General features: G+C 43.2%; 1 pseudogene; it reads right to left on the reverse strand.

Annotated features, from left to right (window-relative positions):
• Positions 1-2723: 2723 nt before the first annotated feature.
• On the reverse strand, positions 2724-7146 carry LOC124648586 (annotated as a pseudogene).
• Between the last annotated feature and the right edge of the window lie 1244 nt (positions 7147-8390).

Here is an 8390-nt window from a genome sequence, read left to right on the forward strand (position 1 = left end):
ATATTACAACTAATGGTGAAAGTCAAAATGGTCTAGGTTAAAGATTTGCAAAAATGGCATAAACCATATGTGAGGTTTTAGGGTTTCTCCATTTTATTTTCTTTCTTTTTCTTTGATTTGATTTGTGATCCTCTCAAGATAAATTTAGGGTTTTAGGGTTTAGTATATAAACACACGAGAAATCATCATGGCATATCACACAAAAATGCACAAGTCCTATTCATAGCACTATATGCAAATAAAAGTTTTTGTTGGTTCTAAAATTTGGATAATTGAAATTCATCTTCTTCATTTGATTGAAATTTGGGATGTTACAAACCCTTCCCCCTTACAAAAGATCTCGTCCCGAGAACTTAAAGAAAATTAGGTACTAAAGAGATCTGGGTACTCCTTCTTCATATAGTCTTCTCGCTCCAAAGTGGCTTCGTCTTCGGTATGGTTGCTCCATTGTATCTTCAGAAACTTGATACTCCTGGTGCGAGTGGTCCTGAAAGCTTCCTCCAGTATGCGAATCGGCACTTCGCGATACGTCAAGTCCTTGTTTATATCCACCGATCGGTGATCGATGTTCTTGAACACTTCGGTCTTCTCGGGTACTTCTAGGCACTTCCGGAGTAGTGAAATGTGAAACACGTCGTGCACAGCCGACATTTCTTCCGGTAGTTCCAGTTGATAGGAGACTTCGCCTCGGCGACTCAGAACTTTGAAGGGTCCGACATATCGGGGTGCAAGCTTTCCTTTCAGCTGGAATCTCTGCATTCCTTTCAGGGGGGATACTTTGAGATAGACAAAATCTCCGATCTCGAAGGTCATCTCTCGGCGTCTCTTGTCGGCGTAACTCTTCTGTCTTGATTGCGCCGTCTTGAGGTATTCGCAGATCTTGTGTACCTTCTCTTCGGCTTCACGAAGAACATCTGGTCCAAAGACTTGTCTCTCTCCGACTTCCGACCAATTCAGGGGGGTACGGCACTTCCTTCCGTACAGGGCTTCAAAGGGGGGCAATCTGTAAGCTGTCTTGGTAGCTGTTGTTGTAGGAGAATTCTGCGTAAGGCAGGCAGTCTTCCCACTTGGATCCATATTCCAGTACACAAGCTCTCAACATGTCTTCCAGTATCTGGTTGACTCTTTCAGTCTGTCCATCGGTCTGCGGCGCATGCACCACGGCGATCTCCGATTTCAAGCTGCAGATGTGGGACAGGTTCAAGATGAGCGATCTTGGCCTGCTCACTCTGTACTTGGGCATCGAGGTGTCACAGAAGCCCGGCTACATCACTCTTAAGCAAAGCGCATTCACTGCCAAGCTCCTGGAGAAGGCAGGAATGGCGGATTGCAATGGAGCACAGGTGCCGATGGAGCCAAGGCTGAAGCTGTCCAAGCAGAGCTCCAATCCACCGGTCGATGTCACTCTCTACCGCAGCATCGTCGGTAGCCTCCGTTACCTGGTACACACGAGGCCCGACATCAGCTTCGCCGTCGGCATGGTGAGCCGCTTCATGGAGGCGCCCACCACTGAGCATATGAGTGTTGTCAAGCACCTACTCCGCTACGTCGCTGGGACGATGGACATTGGCTGCTCCTACACCTCAGCACCGGGTGGAGCTCATCTGATCGGTTACAGCGATGCAGACTTGGCCGGCGACATCGATGACAGAGTACCTCAGGCACACTTTTCTTCTTCGGTGATTGTCTGGTGTCCTGGCAGAGCCAGAAGCAGAGGGTTGTGGCGCTGTCATCCTGCAAGTCTGAATATATTGCAGCAGCAATCGCAGCTTGTCAGGGAGTCTGGCTAGGGCGTTTGCTCGGTGATCTGTAAGGAACTGATCCTCTGGTCGCCGATCTACATGTGGATAACAAGTCTGCAATTCAACTCATCAAGAACCCAGTGTTCCACGACCGCAGCAAGCATATTGAAGTGCGGTACCACTACATCAGAACTGCGCTGAGAATGGCACCGTCGTGGTTCAGTTTGTTGGCACTGAAGATCAGCTCACAGATATCCTTACAAAGGCTATGGGCCGTGTACGTCTCCAGGTGCTCCGTGAGAAGATCAAGGTCGCTAAGGTTCAGTAAGCGCACTGCATCTGCCTTAAGGGGAGATTGTTGAATAATTCAGTGCAGTGCTAGTGTAGAACTTGTTTTTCGTCAGACATAAGCAGGCTAGCTGCAGTAGTTTCAGTTTCAAACTAGGTTCAGTTAGTCGTTTTGATTCAGTCAATTTAGACTTGGTCTAGCTTAGCTACCTTGGATGCTCGTGGGGATGGACACGACTTGTTCATGCAGCTAACTTGTAGGGGTGATGGATCTGAGCGGTAGTGGGATGGCACTGTCCTGTAGGCTCGGGTGTTGATCCTATTTTCTAGCTTTTCAGTTGTACGCAAAAAGAATAAGAGTCAGAAGGGAATACAGAAAAGTTGAGTCTTTACGCAACTCAAAACACCTGAGTCCCGTCGTCACCAACGCCACTGCAACGCGCCCTCATCCGGCGGCGCGATACACGGCGAGGGCCACGGCGTCCTCCTGTAGCTCCGGCAACGTCCGCTCTTCAAGGGTCAAGACTCAAGAGTGTATATTTCGAAAGATAAAGAACACAAATTTAATATATCTGAACTTAAGTAGCATAAGTGCATAACCAGAAATAGAATTGAGTTGCCATAGGTATCAAACATACAGGTTCATGATAGGACACTGGTAGAAATATAGGAGAAAACAATAGTATAACAGGCTTAATTGTTGTCGTCGTCGCCATCATCAGGATTGTAGTCCTCGAAGTCATAGCCATCAAGATCTTGGTCCAATCCAAGATCATCTCCACCTGTGAAGAAACAAAAATAATGTTAATTTATAATACAAAGCAGGATAATATGATAATATTGTAAAGTAACTCCACGTACAAGCTTCAGTTAAATTATTGACCATATTCTCAACTTCCTGTTCGGGATCAGCCTCTTGTTCTTTCCCTGATTCCCTATGGGCAATTCTGTCTAGAGCACGCAACCAATTCTTCTGTGGAGGAAGAACAGGTTCCTCTTTTTCAGTTATCCATTCATCATCAGAAGATCAGAAGATACATCTTCTGCATCATAGGTCACCTTTGCTCGTCTTACTCTTCTAGCTTGGCTATCTAACAGCTTCAAATTATACATGACAAAGACTAGATCATTCATCTTCTCTTGGTGCAAGCGATTTCTTTTTTTAGAGTGTACCTACACAAGTTTCAGAATAACATCATTAGTGTGTCGCCATCATCAGGAGTATAATATTGAAAAGGAACGAATTAAAAAATGAAGGTCTTACTTGCTCAAAGGCACTAAAATTTCGCTCACAACCTGAAGAGCTACAGGTTAAGCTCAAAATTTTAATAGCAAATTTTTGCAACTCGGGGACATCGTCTCCATATGAATCCCACCAATCCGCTGGTGCAAGAAATTAAGACAATGTTACTTACACAAACAATAACATGGCTATAAAGTTGTGCAAAGTAACTAACCAGGGGGAGCGGCGATTTGGCTCCCGGGAGCATTTGCTCCCGGTTTTTTCGAAAAATCAGATTAAATCGAAAACTTATCAAAAAATTCCGAAAAAAAATCATGCACGTACGTGACCATGGCACGCACCACCGTGTAAAATATCGTTGCAAAATATCATTGTATGCGCCCTGAACAAAAATGACAAATTTCTGACATGAAATGAGATCCAAAAATTTGAATCTCAGATCTGGAAATTTGTCATTTTTGCCCAGGACACATGCGATGACATTTCGCATTGAAATTTCACAAGGTGGTGCGTGCTATGGTCAGGTATGTGCATGACTTTTTTCGAATTTTTTTGAAAAGTTTTGAAAAACAAAATTTGCTCCCTAAAAATCCGAGAGCAAATGCTCCCGGGAGCCAAGACGAATTTCCGCTAACCAGGAGCTTTCTTTGTTCTAGTCATAACTGCTGACTCCATCCCAAAAAGTCCTAATCCATTTTTAAATGCATCAAGTTGTATGTCTATCTTCACTCTTTCATCTAAATCAGGAACCATTTTCTCGAGGCATGTGTAAAGGCCACGTTTTACTTCTGCAGCCTTAAAATTGGCACTATAATGGCAATGTGGATTCAGGTAGTATGCAGCGGCATGCAAAGGCCTATGGAGCTGTGTATTCCATCTTTCATCAATAATCTCGAATATTTGCTTATACCTGTACAGAGAAAATGCAGAGTATTAAACATACAGTATAGATATTAGGACAAGAATCTACACCATACTTAGCATAAAGCATGAATAAGTGATGTACCTCTTTTTCACATTGCCAAAATTATGCTTTATCTGTTCTTTTGCATGACTCATCTCATCAAAAATAAAAGGCATTGCAGGCTTCTCATCTGAATCAACTAATCGAAGAACTCTTATAAGTGGCAATGCAGCTTTCAGACATAGTGCAACATTAGGCCAAAACCAACGGCTATCCAATACAATTTGCTGAACTTCCTTGCCTTCTTTTGTAGCAGCAAATTTGCTACCCCTTCACTTGTTTGAACTAAACATGTTGACTAATGCACCTTTCAGCTCATGTAGACAACCCAGTGTCAAATATGCAGTAGCAAATCTTGTGACCGCAGGCCTAATTAACTCTCTTCCTTTAGTGAACTCTCTCAACCAACTAAGTGGCAATGTTCGCGAATAAATATACGTGCAGATTTTCCGTCCCTTTGCAATTGTTGTGGCGTGCATATTAATCTTTTTCTCAAAATCTTCAAGAATTAGATCAATGCAATGTGCAGCACACGGTGTCCAGAATAGCTTTTTTCTCTTTTCCATCAATAGATCACCAGCTGCCTTGTAGTTAGCCGCGTTGTCCGTCACAATTTGCACAACATTATCCTCTCCTACTATCTCAACAACATCATCTAGCATTGCAAAAACTTTGTCTGCTGTTTTGGAGATATCAGAAGTATCAACAGAGGCCAAAAAGACAGTACCCTTTGGACTATTCACCACAAAATTGCATATGGATCTTCTCTTTTTATCGGTCCAGGCATCCGACATGATTGTGCAACCTATCTTTTTCCACTCTTCTTTAAACTCAGCAACTAGATTCAGTGTTCTCTGAACTTCTAGCTTGAGATATTTTACTCTTACTAGGAAAGTTGCCCATGCGTTGCATCGGGAGAGATAACATCAACTTTTAGCGCCAAAGACTTAAAACTATTTTGGTAATGATGTTGTTGGCATCTTCGGCACGTGACCCGCGAGGTTGAATGCAGTTGCTTTTTATTTTTACACATTCATTTGCTAATTATTAGAAGAGATATGTGTTTTCATTAAGCCTTGACAAAATGGCCAACATTGGATATTTTGGGAATATTTTGATGAAAAGCACAAACCAAAAATCTAAATTCTAAATTTAGAACAAAAGTGACCTATTTTTTCTCATATTTATTTAAAGTAGGACCAAATTTACGGGAGCAAATTGTATCATATCCGTATAGCGGAACTGGAGCAAAGAAATATACTCCTATATGAATTCAATCTAAAGTCCCATATAACTTTTTTTTATCATATCTATCAAATTTATCTCCATACTACCATGGTTTGGAATTTCAATTTTGGATATATTTCGGCCACTATGAAATCACTGGAATTTAGTGAATTTTAGTGATTTAGGTTTTCATCCTAGCCAAAGTGCCAATTTTTTTGCCAAAAATCATTTGAATATTCAAATTTTTGAAAACAATTTTAAATTAGTGTGTAGTACTGAAATGCCTGAATTATTTTGACCAAAATGTAATTATTTCGAGGTCTACGGAAGTTCAATGAAATTCGATGAAATGTTGATATCCATGGTATCTACTCGAGCGAGGCACTCTACATCCGACGCATGTCCAATATAGTTAAGAGTTGAGTGGCAGAAATCCTCTTTTTAATAGTGGCTGTCATACATACCTTTATCCACTTCCGTCGTACACTACAGCATGTAGTTTCTTGTCAGCTCCGTCTCACTTATTCTTCTGTTTACCCGAAATTGAGGTCGATCCAGGAAAATCTTGGACCGTTCGTGGAGAATGGAAATGGTTTTGGAGCAGGCCACCGCACCTGAGCTGAGATGATTTAGTTACCTGTCCGTGATGGATTTCGAGCTGCCTTTTTGACAGTCCCACCATCCGTCCTGCGTGGGTCATGTCTAGCCGTCGACGAGCGCTAGGTGCCACGGTGTTCTGTCGCGAGCTGCAGCCTGCAGGCCCTGCTCCCAGTGCGGATGCGCGACTTCTTTATCCTCCAACTCTGTCGGCTACCTTCCCTCCCGTTGCCGTCTCATCCCCTCCGGTCGAGCTCGCCCCCAACTTTGAATCCTACCTCCTCTGCATACGGCGCCGCGCGTGGCTGCTCGCCCACCGCATTCTGTGTGGCCTCGCTGTCGGCCGCCGCCTGCTCCTCCACATGAGTTCGTCGACGGATTCGGTGAAGGTTCCAGTCCAAGATGCGGGACGACCTGAGCGGGGATAGGCCGCCCGCGGTCCCGGATGCTGAATTGCACCGGATCCGCGAGGAAGACTGAGGATAAGCCTCATAGGGCAGGGTGATGGGGAACCAGGGAAGCGCTCACCGTTGTGGAGGCGCCGACCGGCGCTGTGCGGGTCGGGGGAATCGAGCAGGGAAGGGATTCCTCCCGTGCGTGCCTTGGTCTGCTTTTCGTCTTTTTTTTTCTGCGAGACACACGAAGCGGTATCCAACTTACCGGTGGAAGTGGATTGTAAATTTAGCCAATTTCAAAGGTATTAAAAAACGGACCAACAAGAAGCTCTTTTGCTTTTATTATTAGGTATAGATTTCATGGTACGATGGAGGCTTTAGATTTTTACCATATTGTCCTATCATTTGAACCATCTTTACGAATTCTGGATTCTTCACGGCATTGAATGAAATAGCTGGGGTATAGAAGAAACGACAAATCTGAATGCAAACCTCCTCTCTCTCTTGTTTTTTGTAGAATTGATTCACAGTTGTCTGGGATTTACGCGTGTTAGCCAACTGATCTCCATCTTGACCTTGGTCATTCTCTGCTGGAGGATTTTGTTCTTGAGAACCGCTGACTATCTGCTCCAACTTCCTCTTCTTTGCATCACTCTCTTCTTCTTGACAATTTAAAAGCTTCAGGAACATTGCTCGGACTTCATCGGGTACTTTTGAACAAGGCTCCACATTAAAGCGAGTCCCTGCTAAATGATGCTTCAACCTATAAATCCCTCCTCCTCTAACAACAGAGCAATATCTGCATTTAACTGTTTTCTTTTTAGGATCAACTTCCTCTCCATGACCCCATCCAACGTCAGACCGATTTCCAGGAGCATTCTTCCTTTTCGTTCTACTGCTAGAACCTTGGATAGAAGCTCTAGTAGACATAGTGCCCTAATGCAAATAATCACTGAAAAATTAGATACATGCTACTTTCTCCGTTCCAAATAAATTGACTTAGATTTATCTAGATTCACACGTATCTAGACATATTTTAGTATGTAGATACATACGAATTTGGATAAATTTAGATCAACTAATCTGACACGAAGAAATAATTACGGAGTAAAGCTCCATGTGTAGGCTAGCTAGCTGATTACTATTTACTAGCTTAAGCCGATTAGTAATAGAGTTGCTGCCGCGCCCATGGACGCAAGCCTTCACTTCATACCAGATCTGATTATAAATAAAATAATGAATAGTAATAAGCTGAACATTACGTGTGAAGTGGAGCACCTTGTGACCTTGTCGTCAGTCCTTTCCCCTCCACGTGCTTACCACCTTGGCATGGATCTCATAAGCTCTAGGTCAGATGCAGATGAATGCCTGGATTAGAGCCTGGGCTAGAGTCGTGCACGGTAGCGACTCAGTGCGCGATTTCATACGATCCGGCGACCCGTAGCGCGACCCTACGACGACTCCAACAAAAACGACCCCGCGTACGTTTTGGATCGTTTTCCAAATCTAGGATCGTAAAGTCGGCCGATTCTACGATTTGCCTCACGACTTTGACAACTTTGCTCTCTCCTACTTAATTAGCTGCCACATCAGCATTTTTGTGGGACCAATGTGCATGATACTAGCACTATGGCTAGCCTAAGAAAAATAAAGTAAAAATTGGGACATCTAGGAAATTGAAAAATGACAGTCGTTTTTTTATCAGTATTGTAAAGCCAAAAAAACTGCATTATATGTAACCTTCTTCTGTACTCTCCTCAAACTTAAAACTAAAGCATGAAATATATATACTCCCCTAGAACTTATAGTTAGTGGAATCATAATGCGAGATAGAATCACTCTAACCACCGAGGAGGCGAGGATCGGCCTCATGCGTAATTTCTGCATGAGACTTAATAGTTAAACTCAATAGTTTCTTAATATTAGTATCAGAT

This window comes from Lolium rigidum, chromosome 4, assembly GCF_022539505.1.
Source record: "Lolium rigidum isolate FL_2022 chromosome 4, APGP_CSIRO_Lrig_0.1, whole genome shotgun sequence".
Lineage (NCBI taxonomy): Eukaryota > Viridiplantae > Streptophyta > Magnoliopsida > Poales > Poaceae > Lolium > Lolium rigidum.